The following is a 19090-nucleotide window of genomic DNA, read 5'->3' on the forward strand; positions in this document are numbered from 1 at the left end:
TTATTCAGTAACTGTTCTCTCAGCTGTTTATTTGACATGTTCACCTATGAGTAAGTATGGTTGACCTTCCACCTTTACTGTTGCAGCCAAGAGAAAAATCTCTGGAAGACGTGACAAAGAATTTCTTGACTTGGGTCATATAACATTTTTTATACTTGGTATGTTGTACATTTACCCTGGAGAAGTGCTTGTTGACATTTGAAGAGAGTATTTTTAAGTGTTGATGAGCAGTTTTAGCAAAACTCAACATATGGAGTTCTTTAGAATAATAAATGGTTGTATTAGATGGCAAGTAAGAATGTACCTGGAGTTAATTAAGAGTTGTGGATTATAAATGGATGCAGTAATTCAACAGGTACACCATACTATTCAAAATGTTATTGTATATATTTTTGTATTATTCTTAAGACTCTTTAGACATACTGTATGACATTTTAATTAGTTAATTGGTTCTATGTATTCCTTCTCTTTGAAACCCTTCTAGTCCTTTACTTGACATTAAACTGAGCTATACTGGTTATGATGTGTGTTCCTGGCATTGGGTTTTGCTGTATAAAATTTATCCTTGGAAGCCTTAAACCTAATTCCTCAAGCCTTACTTATTTTAATTTTTCCATTTAAAGGAGAAGGAAAGGTAAAAACTAAGTAAGCTTTATCAGAAAGTTCTATGTAAATACAGCCATAAGCACTCACAGAAACGCTGCACTGACTTCTCTGAAAATAGATTTCTTCTGTCTGTAATTCCTGTGCCACAGACACGCAGCTTTCTGCTCTCTCCTGCTCCCCCCTCCCTCAAGAATGCTAAGAACTCACTCCCCCTATTTAGGAATGTGGATCTGAGCCAATCAGCAGGAAGTTGACTGGGTGTCTGTGCAGGAGCGAGGCATTATGGGAACTTTCTTTACACAGCTCAGTGTTTTTTCTTCCTGTTTGGCATCTGATCATCTGAACAGGACAAATATGGGGAGACTTAAGGGCACTATTGAGACAACTGAAGGTATGCCTGCAGCTTGTGATTAACTCTTTATTAACCTTTCCTTCTCCTTTAATGAAAGGCATGTGAAGGCAAACAATTAAATGGTTGTTAATCCATCTTAAGGCAGGTGTTATGCTAGTGCTTATTTTTTTGGAGACTTACTGTAGGGAAATTCTCTTTGAAGGAATTCAGGGATGGCATTCTAAATTTAAGGAGCAGCAAGAAGAAATGGTGTAAAGCACAACAAAAGGTTAATATAAATTAAAAGTAAGTCTAAAGGCATTCTTTTTAAGTACTTACTGCATATCTAAATTCCCAGATCCCTGCTTGCTTCTCTGAGATATGGTGCTGGCAGCCTACAGCAGTGTGAAGACTCCAGTGACATCACTGAAATCTCTCTGTCCTTCCTGTAGGCTGCCAGCGGCAGCCTTCCTATTCTCTGAGCATGTGTGTAACTTGATCCTGTCTGCTGTTCTGAGCTACACATGCCCACCAGCCAATCAGAAGCGGATCTGGCAGAGGGGAGGGGGGGAAGGAATGAAACACATGTGCAGTATGAAGCAAGGAGGGAAAGGAAGGGAGAATACCTTTTTAGAGATGGCTGCCTGTTCTAGAAAATGTGAAGTAAGTGTGACTGAGTAAATATTTGATTAGGTGAGCCAAAAGTGTGGCGTTTTTACTAAACAATAGGAGGACTATTGGGCAGTATGCTTTTTTAATTTTGACTTGCATTCTCCTTTAAGGTGGGAATTTGTAGTGTTAAGTAGTATGACCAGGAGTGACTCTGAGAGGAATAGAGCCAGGAACATTGGTAACACAAGTGAAGATATATAGTGAGGTGGAGAGTAATGAAGGGCTTTAAAAATGATGATAAGGAGTTTATAAGTTCTCCTGCTTTGTGGGAAGCCATAATAAATATTTCAAATGTAGGAGTCTGTTCCCTCTAAGATAAGAGGTGGATTCTTGCAGCAGAATTTAATACAGACTGTAGTGGGGAGAGATGCAAGTTGTAGTAGTGAAGGAAGGATAGAATGAGAGCATGCATGACCATTTTAGTAGAAAACCTGGTAGAAGAACATTGCTCTCATTGCAATGCTTTAAAATCAGATTGAAGGATAAAAGTCATTAAATAAAAAGTAATTTAAAAATATATGTACCTTTCTTCTATACAGGTATGGGACCTGTTATCCAGAAAGCCAGATTTGGATCTCCATACTGTAAGTCTACTAAAAAATCATTTAAAGGAAAAAAACATGTTTTTTCACAATGCATCAGTAAATAGAGCTTCTCCAGCAGAATCCTGCTTTGAAATCAGTTTTTAAATTTAATTTTGAAATTTTACATGGGGCTAGTCATATTCTTCATTTCCTAGGATGCCGCAGCCATGTGACCTGTGCTCTGACAAACTTCAGTCACACTTTACTGCTGCGCTGGAATGATCACCCCCTCCAGGCCCGGATTTGTGGCAAGGCCGCCCAGCCGCACATAAATTTTGCTCACATATGCAGGGCCGGATTTGTAATCCCGCCGCCCCAAGGCCGCCCCTGTCCATCTTGCTCCGCGCATGTGCAAACGCACGATCGGCACCCCCGCGCATGCGCAAATGCACGATCAGCACACCCGCGCATGCGCGGACGTACACCCGCGCGCATGCGCGATCGACACTGCTTGTAAACATTCGCATACGGAGCAGTGGGGGAGAGGTCCCCACTGCTCCGTATGGGTGAAAAACCTTTAGATTGCGGTGCGGCCCTAGGCCCGGGCCTTTGCGGCCTCTCCGCAAATCCGGGCCTGCACATATGGAGCACTGGGGGAAGGACGTGCAGAAAACTTCTGTGTGCCTTGTCCTCAGTGCTCCATATGTGAGCTAAGAGGATGTGCATGGTATCATCCAAAACTGTATAACTGTTAAAGGTAAAGCATTATGCTTCTTTATAGCAGTGAAATCCAGTAAATGGTGTTTTTATGCCTAAAATGTGTTAAATTAGCACAATTAATACATTTTATTACAGGGAACAGTATAAAAACTTACAAAAGATCTTTTAAAGGAGAAGGAAAGGCAAAGTCACTTGGGGGTGCCAAAATGTTAGGCATCCCCAAGTGACTTAAATCGCTTACCTTCTACCCCGGGCTGCTGCCTCTGTTAGGAGAGAACAGCACCAGCCCGGGGTAGCTGCAGCGCTTCCTCCTTCCGGCTTCGCTCGCGCATGCGCAGTAGAGTGAAAAGCCGAACTTTAACAGAGAAGTTGGCTTTTCACTCTATTGCGCCTGTCATTTAGTCGTTGCAAAACGAAGCAGGAAGGAGGAAGCGCATTGCTACAGGTACCCCGGGCTGGTGCTGTTTTCTCCTAACAGGGGTACCAGCCCGGGGTACAAGGTAAGTGTCATGGCAGCAGTAGTGCCCTGGCATGGTAAATTGTTAAACCTGGCAGCATTTTACTTTGTGTCCACCAGACACCCCTAATTAACCCAATACACACTATCAACATCTGGTCTCGGGCTCCCGCAGAGACCCTTAATTAAATATGCAACCAGGGACTGCGGGAAGGTGACAAATTCATCATACAATGCGGGACCAGCCCGTTGAGGCAGGAAGCTGGTTTCTTTGATCTGTTTATCAAAGAGAGGCAAAGTGTGGACCTAGAAACAGCAGGGGGGAACAGCATACAGAAAAATATGGATTATAGAAAGGGATCCATATCTCCTTTGCTTTAGGGTTCACATCCTCATAAATCACGTATTGTTTATGAGGGGGCCCCATGCTTTCCAATGATACCAAACAAGGACTTCCTATACCCACCAGTTAGGAGGGATAGTTTCGGGGGGACTGGGACATGAGACACCCCTCATGTTTGGTATCATTTTAATCGCCCACATATGGGTTAAAACAATCGCCTACTTTCATAATAATATTGGGTACTGGCAAGTACCAATATTATATGACAAGAAACGGGTATGAGAAGTGCAGCCCTCTATGGGGGGGGGGTCATGTGCCATTTCCTGGGCACTCCCTCCTCATGCATACGGTAATGAGGGAGTGGCCCAGCGGCACATAAAAAGCACACATGCCCAGGTATTCTTGTTGGGGGATGGGCTCAACGTTCCAAACTCTTGCCTCAGGAGGACACAAAAGAAACTCGGTAACGTACATAGGGTTTTCTCTGTGTTTTTATTCCCTTTTATTTTATTTACTGTTTTGTAAGTAGATGTCTCTTTTTGTAACACCTTTTTAAAATGCACTGTTTACCTTTGTAGTATTAAATATAAAGGTTCTGTCCTTTGGCTCTATAAAGATCTCCATGTACCTTGTATAACTGCTGAGGCCTAAATGCATTAACTGCTTGGCTGTGTGTGTGTATTGAGTGGGGGGGGGGCAGTTCTGTGGAAAGGCTAATTAACCAGTGGATTGCTAGCAGGAGTGTAGGTTTGACTGTAATATTAACCCTGTGGCTGCTAGTGTGCTTGTGGAATTAGTTTAAAGTTAAACCTAACTACAGTAAGAAAGCTTGTGTGATGTATTTGTGTATTATGTTTCTATCATCTGTTAATGATAGATGGTGGCAGTGAATAGTTATTTAGGGTGGTAGTGTGTTTGGGGGTGCTTGATGTTAGTCTAACCTGTGCGAAAGGTGACTGAGTGTAACCCCTTAGTCCCCCGTCCCGGTGTCAGGCACGTCTGAGAGTGGCGTGTCCCTGACAGTAAGCGATTGAAGTCACTTGGCGGTGCCTAACATTTTGGCACCCCCAAGTGACTTAGCCTTTCCTTGTCCTTAAAAGATTAGATTGCAAGCCTCTCAATAAGAGTCTAGATCCTAATTCATTGGTAATTCATGTTAATATTGCACCCTGATTTACCTTGATAAACAATGACACCTTTTCATAGATAAAAAGAACACATTCTAAAGTGTATATTGACAAATTAGTTATTACAAAATTATTTTCATTTGATTTTTATAGTTCTTAAGGGATTGTTCCTGGTTTGTACAGTTCTTCCCTGGCTTGTACAATTCACACACAAACCAAGGGCACACATAAATGCTATGTAACATCAGCCAATGAATAGACTGAACTCTTATTTTTACTCCCACACAGCTGTATGTCACTGGGCCCCACAACAAAACACTTTTTGGGCCTTCAAACTTTGGCTTGTTTTGTAGTCTTGGCCCATGGGAGTACAAGCATTCAAAGAGTCTGATCAAAATCTTTTTCTTTACACCTGTTTTACAAATTTAATTTAGTGCATTTATTTAAAATTTAAATTAACATTTTTAGTATTTTTTTTTTTTTCATAAAACCCTGTGAGTGCTTCTAATTTTCAGCTTGGAGTCAATGTTTAAAAATACAGCACTTGGCTATCGATTAGTTATATACAGAGTCTTTATCTATATATATCTTTATATATATCTATCAAGGGGAAGAAATCCATACAACTCGGGACTTTGTAGAAATGTGAAAATATTTAATTGTGGAGACTGATGTTTTGTCCCTTCGACAAAGGCCTAATTGCGTGCCAAAATGTCAGTCTCCACAATAAAACTATCTATCTATTGTCCCATAATGTTAACTTGCCTGGGTCCAAATGAAGGAAAACTAAACATCAAATAATAGCATTTCACTCTGAGTGCAATACATACAGTATGTACACACACATGCACCAATAAATGAATGTAAAAAAAGCTTACATGCATTAAAAAAGCTACCTTTGCTGACTGCAGTATGGCTTCCCTAGTGTCCTCTTCTGTTTGTGGGGATTATACTTGGATTGAACAACACAATAGAATGCTTTGTTAACACATGGCACCAACTTTTTACAAAATAAAATGAAGAAAAGGAAGTTCAAACTCCAGGAAACATTAAATGTGTCATGTTTTCATTAAAATAGGCAAATCTCCAATAAAGTGCTATGGAATTAGCTGGACATACCACTGGAATTTCCCTTTGTTACATTTTTGCTATGTGTTTCCTTAACATTTGCAGTTATAAAATAGCAAAACTAATATATGTACCAAGAAACAAATCCCAATGTATAAAACATAAGAGATAGGTCAAAAACTCTAAGGCAAACTCTAAGGTACCCAGAGTTTGTCACAATGTGATCTACTCTTGCCACCTGGCCTCCATCATGAGATCTACTTTAATAAAAATAGTTAATTTTTAATACCTAAATATACATAGCAATATATATAAATGCAGTGTCAAATTCACATTTAATGCCCACATAACATTATACAAGTGTAAAAGCAGCAGTATGACTGCAGTCAAAAGCTCTGTTATGTTGGGTGAAAAAAGAAGTGGTGGGATGGCATCCCGCCTTGTGGTCTACCATAAACTTTAAAGTGATCTACTGGTAGACCGCAATCTACCTCTTGGGCACCCCTGCCCTAAGACATGCCGTACGTACCCATTACCTTCAGGCACGGCACATGTGCGCATTCCCATTAGACGCACCACGTATTCCCTGGCTAAGACGTGTACATAAAGGACAACACATATGTATGCAAAATCGAGGTCTACCTGAAATTCACGGGGATCAACGTATAGGCCACCCCTGCCCTAAATGAAGGAAAGCTTTATGATTTGGTAGTTTGCAATATAAAGCCATATGTACCCATTTTGGATTCCTCATATTTTATTTTCCAAAAATATATGGTTTACTGGGGTGAACCTACAGGATTTTTTGGCCTGGGAACCTGAAGTACAGTATGCTGATTTCGGTGCTGGTGCTTGGAAATTTTGGTAGTGTACAGAGTTTGTGACACATACAAGACAGAAATCTCCATAAAACTATACATTTTTGGTATTGGTCCATTCACAAAACATGCAGATTTCTTAGTGATTACCCATTTTTGTTTTGTCAGAATGTGTACTTTCAGAAAATATATGGTTTCTAGGTTCTCCATACTGTTAGGGGGTCTTATGGCACATAATACTCATCAGGTGTGAAAATTCACATGCACTATTTTCATTTGGGTGCCTCTGTACACCACATAGTTTGGTAAATTTATGCATATTGGGCATCAAAATGTTCAGTAGACCCCTGGCATTCATATTTAGTTTAATTTATGAGTATTATGTGTATTATGTGAAAATATGAAGTTTTCTAGGGTCAACTTACTTATTTCCCATATATATTTCTACTACAAAAAAATACACTGCCTGATTTATATACCATGAAATATGTATTCACTAATTTCCTTTTGGGGTCTCTAAACAGGGGTGGGCCAAGCCGACGAGGCACCCTAGACAACCTGGTTGGCCACCTCGCACCTGCAATGACCTATCACATCGCAACCCCCCCTTCCCCCCCAATGTGTGCGATGTGATGGGTAATGACAAGTGGACTAGGGGTAGGTAGGAGAGGCTACTGCCTGGCACCCCCTAATCGTTGTGCCCTAGGCAGCTACCTCTTCTGCCTACCCCTAGATCCGGCCCTGTCTCTAAATGCCAGATACTTTGGTAATCCTATGCACAATGGCCATCAAACTGTTTGCATAGTTTCTGACTTTTAAACCTGTCCCTATTACTAACCCCAACCTAAAAGAGCAGAGTAGCGCAGCTACGTACCTGGCCGACATCTTTTGCAAGTTAGAAATAGTACATTTTCCTCCAAACAATATTTTTTCTATTGCATTGTAATACTAAATTAAATATATCAATTACCACATCATATAAATCTATTTTACCCTTGCAGTACATGCTATTTCCAACTTTCTAGAAGACAAACATGGTTATAAGTTAACATGTTTAAGTTTGGCAGGCATTTAACAAAATGGAAAATATCTTTCTATCTTTCTTGTTACCAAACAAGCAGATCTGTGTTCAATTCAGCCGCCATAAGCTGGGCCAAATCAGGCCAACTATGAGATCATTCTGTGGTCTGCTGGCAGCAGGACTTCGTTCATGGGCCAATATGCTGATGACATGATCTGGAGCTAGTCACCTTTTATCGATCTATGTATGGCCACCTACAGCTCCCCTTTAACCTATCTATCCTAGTCTTAATGAGTTCAGTTGTCATTAATATTTATAGATCATTCCCTGAAATGAAAAATCAGTGGATCCCATCTACATGTGGTGATCATTTATCTTTGAAAATAAACATCTCATAGGTTACAAAGTGTTACTATATGTAGGAAAACTTTCCCCCCATATGTAATAAAAGGCACTAAGTTTGCTCAGGTGCAGTAACCCATAGCAACCAATAAAATGTTTGCTTTTAAACAGGTCACCAGTAAATGCTACCTGCTGATTGGTTACTATAGGTTATTGCACCTGGGCAAACTTAGTGCCTTTTATTACATAACCCCCTTTATTACTCTGTTTAGATTTAAGCAAAGCTTTGGAGTGTGCAGCTGTTTCTTTTATCTCTATTTAAAACTACTGTATATCCATAACTGTTTTAGGACACACCTTAATTTTTTTCTAAGTGTATTTATTTGTGAAGCATGTACATTGAGGGACTGTATTTTGTATTAACACTGCTCAGTTCCATGTAAGCCAGAAAGGCTTCTACTGGTCATCAATTATGATAGCTGATCAAACCCAGCCAAAAAATCTTCTCATTTGCTACAGATTTGTGCTTTGGTTTTGGACACAATTTCCCTACATCTAAAGGGTATGGAAATAATAATTTTACTCTGTATTACAAATTGTAATTAAAACATGCAACACACACAAACAAGCAACTGTGCATTTTCAAACTATGATCTGCTGTGTGTGAGCAGATGCAGTTTCTGTTAACACAGGGCACCTGTCTTTTACATGAACATGACTCCTAAACAATCTATAAAATTAGGTTAAAGCCTATGACATATTTCTTAACTACAGCAATTGTATAATTCTTTGGGGACAATTCTAGAGTTATTCAGTTTCTTTACATCAGTTTTTGTGAAAAATTGATTGACCGATGTACATTTTAATGATCATGATAGAATTTCTTAAGACTTTGAACAGGTTGTTTCAGTTAAATTCTCTAGGTGGTCTTGCAACTGCATGACTGGCTAGTTCTGCAAAATACGCATAACTTGGCAGAGGTTTGTTTTTTAGTAATATATTGAATTAAATTCTTTTAGCACAATTTGTCTTAGTATCTTCTAGGGATGCACCATACCCACTTTTTTGGGATGGATTTGGCCGAATACTTAACCGAAGGGTTGAACATTTTCCCCCTAACATTTAACCCTTCCAAATGCTAATTAGCATATACTAATTTATGCTAATTGGGATTCAGATTCGGTTCGGCGCAGAGCAAGGATTCGCCCAAAACCGAATACTTTGAAAAAGGCTGGATTCAGCCCCAATCCTGAACCGAATATGGGATTCGGTACATCCCTAGTATCTTCATGATTAAGCAGAAGCAGAGTATACATTGTTTATTTCTTAATAGGGATGAGCGAAATTTTTCCAGACATGGATTCATGGCGACTTTCCACATTTTGTCATTGGTGGGTTGTTTGGCGAAACAGGCCAAAAATTTGCAGCGGAAAAATTAGCCTTGCAACAAAAAAAAGTTGCATGCATCAGAAAAATGTGTGCCAATTTTTTTTGACACAGCATTTTCCACGTTTCGTGAATTTTTTGATGTTTTGCAAATTTTGTGCAGAGCAAAATGTTGCTCAACACTATTTCTTAACAAAACAAATGCCTTTTTTTAAAAAAAAAAAAAGATGGGTTTCTATACAAAGTACAAACATTTGTGTGTTTTACATTTTGCCCCAATTCTTTGGCCATGGGGTACAGCTCTTTGCACTTCTAGAATAAAGTTATTTCCTAGAATAGTGATACAAATAAATGAAAATAAAAGAATAAGTGAAAATGTTCAATGGATATAAATTCACGTGTACATTGCAGTGATCTTGCTTCTTTAATAGACGTGATGTCTGAGGGATGCATGAGATAGCATTTATCTGTATCATGACCCCTTAAAAGTTAAGGAGAAAAGAGGATACTATAAGGTTAATGACACTCTGGGGGTATTCAAATGCCAGCAAAGCAAAGCTGATCCTTTGCCTTTCTCTCTTGAATATGTTTGGGCTGACAGGGAAGGGATTAGCCTGTCAGCACACACTGAGCATAGTTTAGGGTTTCCAAGCAGAAATCTACTGTGCGTTTGCTGACAGGCAGATCCTGTGTCTGTCAGTGCACACAAATTCAGGAAAAGGGAGGCAACCAATTGGAAACTAACCCATGTGCCAATAGCCTTAGACATAGAGTGTAGATTATCATATCAAAAGTTCTGTTTATTAATCCTATTGCTGGCAGCAGTGTGGCCAGGTGTGGTTTTGTAATAGGCACATTCAGTATATTCCATGGTATTTGTAGATTTGTATTGCTGGCAGCGAGTTTTTGTAGTATGCACATACAGTATATTTCATGTATTATATTTTGATCACAATATATTTAGTTACTAAGTTTAGTTATAAGTCAGTGGGTTTATGGGATTTATCATTTAGCAACTGGTTGACAATCACCAATGTATACTGGAAATGGAAAACAAAATGTGCACATATTTTTTTTACAGGGCTTGAGCTTCCTGGCACCATTCTATTCCCCATGGAAAGTCATTTTAAATAGCCCTACATTTGTGGACAAATGTCAGTGTTTCTTCATTACCAATGATTGTTCTTTGCTAAAGCAAAATAAACTTTAAATGTTATCAAGATGTCTGTCACTATTGCAATTCTTCTGTTTCTAAGCTGATCATTTACTGATCTGAAGTGTTTTCTTTTTTATTTTGAACCATGAATGTACTTTAAATAAACAGTATTTACCTTACATGTCATGCTGCTTCTGTCTTTACTACCAGACTTTCTCATTTGCCTATTTTATTTAATTCATCTAAAATCAGTTTTTCACATCTAATACAAATATATTCAGGCAGGCTTCATTTTATTTCTAGTACTTATGGTGTTACGTGCTATGCAGAATTTCTGGAGTAATGTTAATGCACAAAAAATTAAGTGGGTAGATGGTGGTGCAATTGGTCCCCTAGACACCTGGCATGGTAAAATTCACAATGTAAAAGAAATTAAAAGCCACACATGACTGCATTTTAAATGGTGCTTTGCCCATTTATTATGGCCACACACACAGTATGCAAACAAAAATAATGTTTCAAGTGAATAAACCTCTCTTTGTCAGATCGGACAAAGGGACAAAGGGAGGTTTATCCATCCGAAACCTCATTTGAAAACAAAAAGCTTATAAGCATACAACAAAAATAAAACTATATAATAAAAAACATTATAAAAGTGACAGCATTGGGCCTAAAGAACCATAACATAGCAGTACATTTAAGTACACAGCACACATCGCAAAAAAGGAGAGATCAAAACAAATGGCATCTGCCTGTCACTGTGTAAATGTAGTTGATTATTGGCAATGCAAAAGTATTTTATAGCTAAAATCTGCCCTATGTTTCAAATAACAGGCGGTCACTACACAATAATATAAGGATTGTTTTTAGACCATGGAAACATTGAGTACTGAGGGATGAAGGGAAACTAGAGGTTGTAGTAATTTCTAGAAACAGGTTGAGTACAGAGTTAAAAAATTACAATAGATCACAATATTGATTCTCAAGCTTAGCCATGAAGGCATTACCTAAGCTTGAGAATCAGCATATTGGTCTACTATACCAGTCACTGTATAGTCTGGTGGAGGTACAGTATATCAAAATTGTCTTTGTACTATGGCAGAGTTACACTGAGGAATACATCCCCATCTCATTTTAGATAAAAATACAATTTGGGGATATTTTGGTGTACACAGGAAAGGAAGGATGCATGATTACATTGCTGCATTACTATCCAAGTGATTAGATTTTATATTATTCCATGGGGAAAAGGGGCGACAAAGGAAGCCCTCAGTAGAAATCCAAGCCTGATTTTATCTCTGCCTTTCTTGTCCTTCAAAATTTTCATTTGCTTTTACTCCTCCCATGATAATTATGAATTTGATTATGATTATTTCTCTGTCTTTGCCTTTAGTTTTCCTTTTCTGACCTACTTCACTCCTCTTTTTCATCTGCCGGCTTCTTCTCTTTACCTGTTTTACCAGATATGTGCCATTCTCTCTTCAACCAAAATTTGTGATTTCATTTGAAAGGCTGCATTAACTGCCAACTCTTAAGAAGTATGCTATAGGCCTGGAGAAAACCTGTTATCTTGGGCAGTGCTGTCCAACTTCTGCGGTGCCGAGGGCCGGAATTTCTCTAGCATACATGGTGGAGGGCCACTAATGGAAGCCAGTTTTGACCACTCCCCTTTTTGAAACCACACCCACTTCAAACCACACCTATTTTATCACAATGGTGGTAGCACAGCAAAATCCCAAATGCTTGGTCCTTACTGTGGGGATATCAACCATCATTCATATGTGAAAGAATTATGTTATGTCATATTAAGATATACCCTTAAATTCCATATGCCTCCTCCTCCCATGTGGATAGCACAGAAACCCCCAGTACACCTAAGTACACCTTAGGGACCATTTAATGGCTATTTCCAACTGCTAACTCCCACAACAAACCTCTGACAGGCTGCTGCCTGTGTGTGCCATACTCTACCTGCCCTTAGCTGCCTGTGTGTGTCATGCTCTGCCTGCCCTACCCTTCCTGTGTGTGCCATACCCTCCCTGCCCTATGCTGCCTGTGTGTGCCATACTCTACCTGCCCTATGCTGCCTGTGTGTGCCATACCCTCCCTGCCTTATGCTGCCTGTGTGTGCCATACTCTACCTGCCCTATGCTGCCTGTGTGTGCCATACTTTACCTGCCCTATGCTGGCTGTGTGCCATACTCTGCCTGCCCTTAGCTGCCTGTGTGTGCCATACTCTGCCTGCCCTTAGCTGCCTGTGTGTGCCATACTCTGCCTGCCCTTAGCTGCCTGTGTGTGCCATACTCTGCCTGCCCTTAGCTGCCTGTGTGTGCCATGCTCTGCCTACCCTATGCTCCCTGTGTGTGCCACACAGGCAGCATATTCCAGGCAGTACCTACATAGGTACCTACAGTACCTATGTCTGAGGTGTGAACAAGGGAACAATGGGGGTGATTACAGCCTGAGTCTGAGGTGTGAACACTGCAGAGGGTGAACAATGCAGAGATTAAAAGGTGTGAACAACACAGGGGATTACATATTTAAACAATACAGGGGGATTACAGCCTGAATCTGAGGTGAGAACCATGCAGGGGGGCAGTTAATCTCAGTACTGATACCATTTAAAGCTTACACAAAGATAAGCCATCAAAGCAGCCAGACAGGTGGGGGGCCACACAGAGGGGGGTCGCCAGTTGGACAGCACTGATCTTGGGTATTAGATTAAGGTTATAAAATCTATGCCTGAGGCATAGAGATGTGGCAGTCAAACACTTTCACTTTCTATTCTGCACTTCCTAAATGTTACTGCATTCCTCACATTCCCCCTCCCTCCTCACTCTCTATAATGGTAGATGTTACTGGGCTAACAGCAAATTTAACTTAGGGCTCCAAAACATTGGTAAGTTGACCTATTCTATCAAGATATATTGAAATTGTTTATTAATTAGGACCTTACTGGGCCCCCTACATTCCTGGGCCACCTTGCAACTGCATGGTCTGCTTCCTCTATACGTAACAAAGGAAAGACACTATTTAAGTGATCCTTCAGAAGACTCCGAGCATCTGCACCATTACCTCCCACATAGACCAGGTAAGTCGATCCACAGAAGCCAAAATTTTTTAATTAAAACGTAACCTTTATTGATAATAAAACAATCCCCAATTAAATTTTCTCTTGACAAAGCTCCGATGTTCAGAATGAAACACGCAATCCTGCAGTGTTATTTGAGGGTGGGAATGTGGGAGGTTAAAGGGTGTTGAATGTTTTTTTAATGGGCATGGGTGGTGTGGTCTAGTGGGGTTGTGGTTAGAAAAGGAGATTCCGCTTATGCACATTCAGCACACGGACGGCACCGGGCGGGACTGGTCTCACTATTACATTAACCCGGTATTACCCAGTGTACATGTATGCACCGTTTCCCTTTTTTAAGTGAAGCGCATATCTTTAGTTTCCTTATTAGAAGGAGGTTTGGGTACACTTATTTAACTGCAATAAATCATGTGGTGAGTCCGATACATTTGTTGAGGACTTTGCTCTGAGGTAGTATGAACACTGGTTACGTGGGGGGGGGGGGACCTTAAGCGAATTGATACTTTTGTTAATAACCCAGGAGGTAAGAAAAGTAGCATTATTTCTCTATTAGGGATTGACATTTGAGATCAGTTGGTACATTTCCCTTTCTGTCCGTGTGATTTGATAATCGCCTCCTTGCATCCATGCTGCTTTCTCTGGTCAGGCAGGCAGGGCTCAATTTGTTTCTCTTATTTGCCGTGATCATCTTGAATTGCCCTTTATGATTCGGTTCTCCAACCCATGTGTTTTTAATTGCACAAAAAGTTTAACTGGGGATTGTTTTACTTTTTCATAAAGGTTACATTTTAATTAATTACCTGGTCTATGTGGGAGGTAATGGTGCAGATACTCAGAGTCTTCTGAAGAATCACTGAAATAGTGCTCTTTTCCTTCATGTATTTACCTATTACTCTGCATGCCCATTACCTCCTAATCCTCATGACATCGGACATTTTCTTTTTACAGGGGTGACCATATCCCGTGATTTGTATGTGGAGGGTGCAACCTGTTTTCTCTTTTACTTTTTACATCTGCTTCCTCTATAGTCACACCCCTGAACCAGTCTGTTCAAGAATTAACTTTAATTTTGTTGCATATTTTACATGCTATTAATCTTGTTTTGTGAATCCCTGCTGTGAGTAAAATACACACAATATCTCCTGAAAATAGCTTGTTGCTGTCCCTAACTTTGAAAAATGTATTATCACATCTGTCATTTAAGTGAATATCCACAATATATAAACTCAGCAACTAGATCAGTGTACCAGTGTACTGCCCATTTAGTTACATAGTTACATAGGGTTGAAAAAAGACCAGTGTCCATCAAGTTCAACCCATCCAAGTAAACCCAGCACACCTAACCCACACCTACCAATCTATACACTCACATACATAAACTATAAATACAACCACTAGTACTAACTGTAGATATTAGTATCACAATAGCCTTGGATATTTTGATTGTTCAAGAACTCATCTAGGCCCCTCTTAAAGACATTAACAGAATCTGCCATTACCACATCTCTAAGAAGGGCATTCCACAACCTCACTGCCCTCACCGTGAAAAACCACCTGCGCTGCTTCAAATGGAAGCTCCGTTCCTCCAATCTAAAGGGGTGACCTCTGGAGCGTTGATTGTTTTTATGGGAAAAAAGAACATCCCCCATCTGCCTATAATCCCCTCTAATGTACTTGTATAGGTCCCTGGTAAGGCCTCACCTTGAGTATGCAGTGCAGTTTTGGGCTCCAGTCCTTAAGAAGGATATTAATGAGCTGGAGAGAGTGCAGAGACTGCAACTAAACTGGTAAAGGGGATGGAAGATTTAAACTATGAGGTTAGACTGTCGAGGCTGGGGTTGTTTTCTCTGGAAAAGAGGCGCTTGCGAGGGGACATGATTACTCTGTACAAGTACATTAGAGGGGATTATAGGCAGTTGGGGGATGTTCTTTTTTCCCATAAAAACAATCAACGCACCAGAGGTCACCCCTTTAGATTAGAGGAAAGGAGCTTCCATTTGAAGCAGCGTAGGTGGTTTTTCACGGTGAGGGCAGTGAGGTTGTGGAATGCCCTTCCTAGTGATGTGGTAATGGCAGATTCTGTTAATGCCTTTAAGAGGGGCCTGGATGAGTTCTTGATCAATCAGAATATCCAAGGCTATTGTGATACTAATATCTACAGTTAGTACTAGTGGTTGTATTTATAGTTTATGTATGTGAGTGTATAGATTGGTAGGTGTGGGTTGGGTGTGCTGGGTTTACTTGGATGGGTTGAACTTGATGGACACTGGTCTTTTTTCAACCCTATGTAACTATGTAACTATGTACAGAGTAATCATTTCCCCTCGCAAGCGCCTCTTTTCCAGAGAAAACAACCTCAACCTCGACAGTCTCACCTCATAGTTTAAATCTTCCATCCCCTTATCCAGTTTAGTTGCACGTCTCTGCACCCTCTCCAGCTCATTAATATCCCTCTTAAGGACTGGAGCCCAAAACTGCACTGCATACTCAAGGTGAGGCCTTACCAGGGACCTATAAAGGGGCAAAATTATGTTCTCATCCCTTGAGTCAATGCCCTTTTTTATACAAGACAGCACTTTATTTGCTTTAGTAGCCACAGAATGACACTGCCTGGAATTAGACAACTTGTTATCAACAAAAACCCCTAGATCCTTCTCCATTAAGGATACCCCCAACACACTACCATTCAGTAGATAGTTCGCGTTTATATTATTTCTACCAAAATGCATAACTTTGCACTTATCAACACTGAACCTCATTTTCCAGTTTGCTGCCCAGTTTTCTAATTTTGTCAAATCGCTCTGCAAATCGGCAGCATCCTGCATGGAACTTATAGTTTTGCACAATTTAGTGTCATCAGCAAAAATAGAAACAGTACTCTCTATGCCCTCCTCCAGGTCATTAATAAACAAGTTAAAAAGCAAAGGACCAAGGACTGACCCCTGCGGTACTCCACTAACCACACTGGTCCAATTAGAAAATGTTCCATTTACCACCACTCTTTGTACTCTATCCTTCAGCCAGTTCTCTATCCAATTACAAATATTATGTTCTAGGCCAATATTCCTTAATTTGATCATTAACCTTCTGTGAGGTACTGTATCAAACACTTTAGCAAAGTCCAAGTAGATGACATCAACTGCCATTCCAGCATCGAGGTTCCTACTCACCTCCTCATAAAAGGCGACTAAATTAGTCTGGCAAGATCTGTTACGCATAAAACCATGCTGGCACAAACTAATAGTATTGTGAACTGCAATGTATTCAAGTACCCTATCCCTTATTACCCCTTCCAAAAGTTTTCCTACTACTGATGTCAGACTAACAGGCCTATAGTTTTCAGGCTGAGAACGGGATCCCTTTTTGAATAACGGCACCACATCCAATCCGCCAGTCTCTCGGCACCATGCCAGACCTCAATGAATCCTGAAAAATTAAGTGAAGAGGTTTGGCAATCATTTAATACCCTGGGATGAATCCCATCCGGCCCTGGACCTTTGTTTACCTTTACATGTTTAAGTCTCTTTTGAATTTCATCCCAAGTGACCCATGCGTCAGTAGCTAAATTACTAGAACTGGGTATATTAAAAGGGAAGCCTTCATTATCTGGCTCCTCAGATGTATAGACAGATGAAAAATAAGAGTTCAAAATTTCAGTTTTTTCCCCTTTCTCATCAACCAACTTACCCCCCCGTGATAATAAGGTTCCTACCCCTTCTTGCTTCATTATTTTACTATTCACATAATTAAAAAATAATTTTGGATTCTTTTTACTCCTAGCTGCAATATCCTTTTCCATTTCTATTTTAGCTTGCCTGATAGCTTTTTTGCATGCTTTATTTGCTTCCTTGTACCTAATGAAAGTTTGACAAATATTCACAGTAATAAAACATAGGCAGCACTCATAACTTTTCCCGCTGAAAGATATATGAAATATTACATTCAAAACTTTTGCAAATGTGTTTTAAACATGCAGTGTGCCCTTTATAAAGCCAAAAAGATATTTCCAAAGGAGCATAGGACCCAATTCACTAAAGTGCGAAATATCGTGCGCTAAAAATTTTACCGCTTCTTCATTTTGGCGACTTTTCGCACGATTCACTTTTAGTACACTTGTGCTATTTTACGCTCGGTATTTCATGCAATATTCTTGTCGCGATAAATATTGTGCGCGGTATTTTCCGCATGCACGCTATTTATCGCATGCGCTAAATGTCGCGACATTACGCACGCGACAATCGGCAGCATAAAAATGGCGACATTTTGCCCTGGGAGAGCACAGAGTGCTAGAGAGTTGCTGTATAAATGTTTATTTGCAAAAAAAACCCCAAAAAACCTATAAAAATCGAAGTAAGAAAAAAAAAGAAGTGCTAGAGATAATAAAATAGGGGGGGGGGGGGACATTTAAGAATATTTAGCCAAATACTTAGGGGTCCGTTAGCTAAAGTGGCTTAAATTAAGTGGGAGATTTTAGACACAGAATGAATGGCAAATATGTTATGGGCACTTTATTAAACGGGGACAAATATAATATTGCAATTATTCTGGCAACAAAACATTGGATTGGCAGTTATCACACTCACCAGAAAATACGCTACGTACTAATTAACTAAGTTTTACTATTCAGCAAAATGGGCTAAAGACAAAATTTGAAGAAATTTGAAGAATATTTGCAAAAATTTAACCCATATAGCATATTGATGCTGTTACTGATAAATGTAAGAGTGCAGGAGAAACTACATGAAAGTATAGAATAACATATCAAGGAAGGATAAATAATTAGACATTACTAAGTTCAAAAGTACAAAAATAAAACAACTTTTATTTTTACAATAATATGTAAAAAAAACTTTAAATATAAAAAAATAAAAACTTAGGGCTTGCTGCCCATAAATGAGTCAACTTTCTGCTCCACTCTGGTCAACTGGGCCTTCATGGAGGCAAGGTCCTCTTGTATGGACCGAAGAGTGAGGTCCAAGCTGGATGGTGATGTCTGGGTCCCCACTTCTTCGGTCGGAGGACTTGCCTCAACCCAGTCTTCGGCCAGGGGAGCAGAACTGCCATCTGGTGGCTCGGGTGCCTCAGGTAGCTTGTGGGCCTGTTGTCCAGCCTCTGGAAATCTTATCACTCACTTGGCAGTACAACAAAGTCCACCGCCGCTAATCTGGTAGTTAAGCACGGCGTCCATGGCAACCGTAGTTGTGCTTAACTACCAGATTAGCGGCGGTGGACTTTGTTGTACTGCCAAGTGAGTGATAAGATTTCCAGATACATTTAGTCAGACACGAAGTGTATATTCGGATATTATTTTATTACACATCCTTTATTGTTGATGTTTGATATATGTGTTACTTTTTGTTTATTACAATGTATCTGTATGAAGTGCACTTACGTCACATACTTACGTCATTGGGAAGAGTTCCCGCCA

General features: G+C 40.0%; 2 long non-coding RNA genes across 2 annotated transcripts; both read left to right on the forward strand.

Moving 5' to 3' along the window:
- Positions 1-2154: 2154 nt before the first annotated feature.
- LOC116409747 lies at positions 2155-10750 on the forward strand. Its single transcript, XR_004222000.1, has 2 exons — positions 2155-2193; positions 10497-10750. It is a non-coding gene; the product is annotated as an uncharacterized LOC116409747 (long non-coding RNA).
- LOC108646166 lies at positions 4077-7947 on the forward strand. The gene is made up of 2 exons (XR_001924210.2): positions 4077-4116; positions 7788-7947. It is a non-coding gene; the product is annotated as an uncharacterized LOC108646166 (long non-coding RNA).
- Positions 10751-19090: the final 8340 nt, after the last annotated feature.

The sequence above is a fragment of the Xenopus tropicalis genome, chromosome 3 (genome assembly GCF_000004195.4).
Source record: "Xenopus tropicalis strain Nigerian chromosome 3, UCB_Xtro_10.0, whole genome shotgun sequence".
NCBI lineage: Eukaryota > Metazoa > Chordata > Amphibia > Anura > Pipidae > Xenopus > Xenopus tropicalis.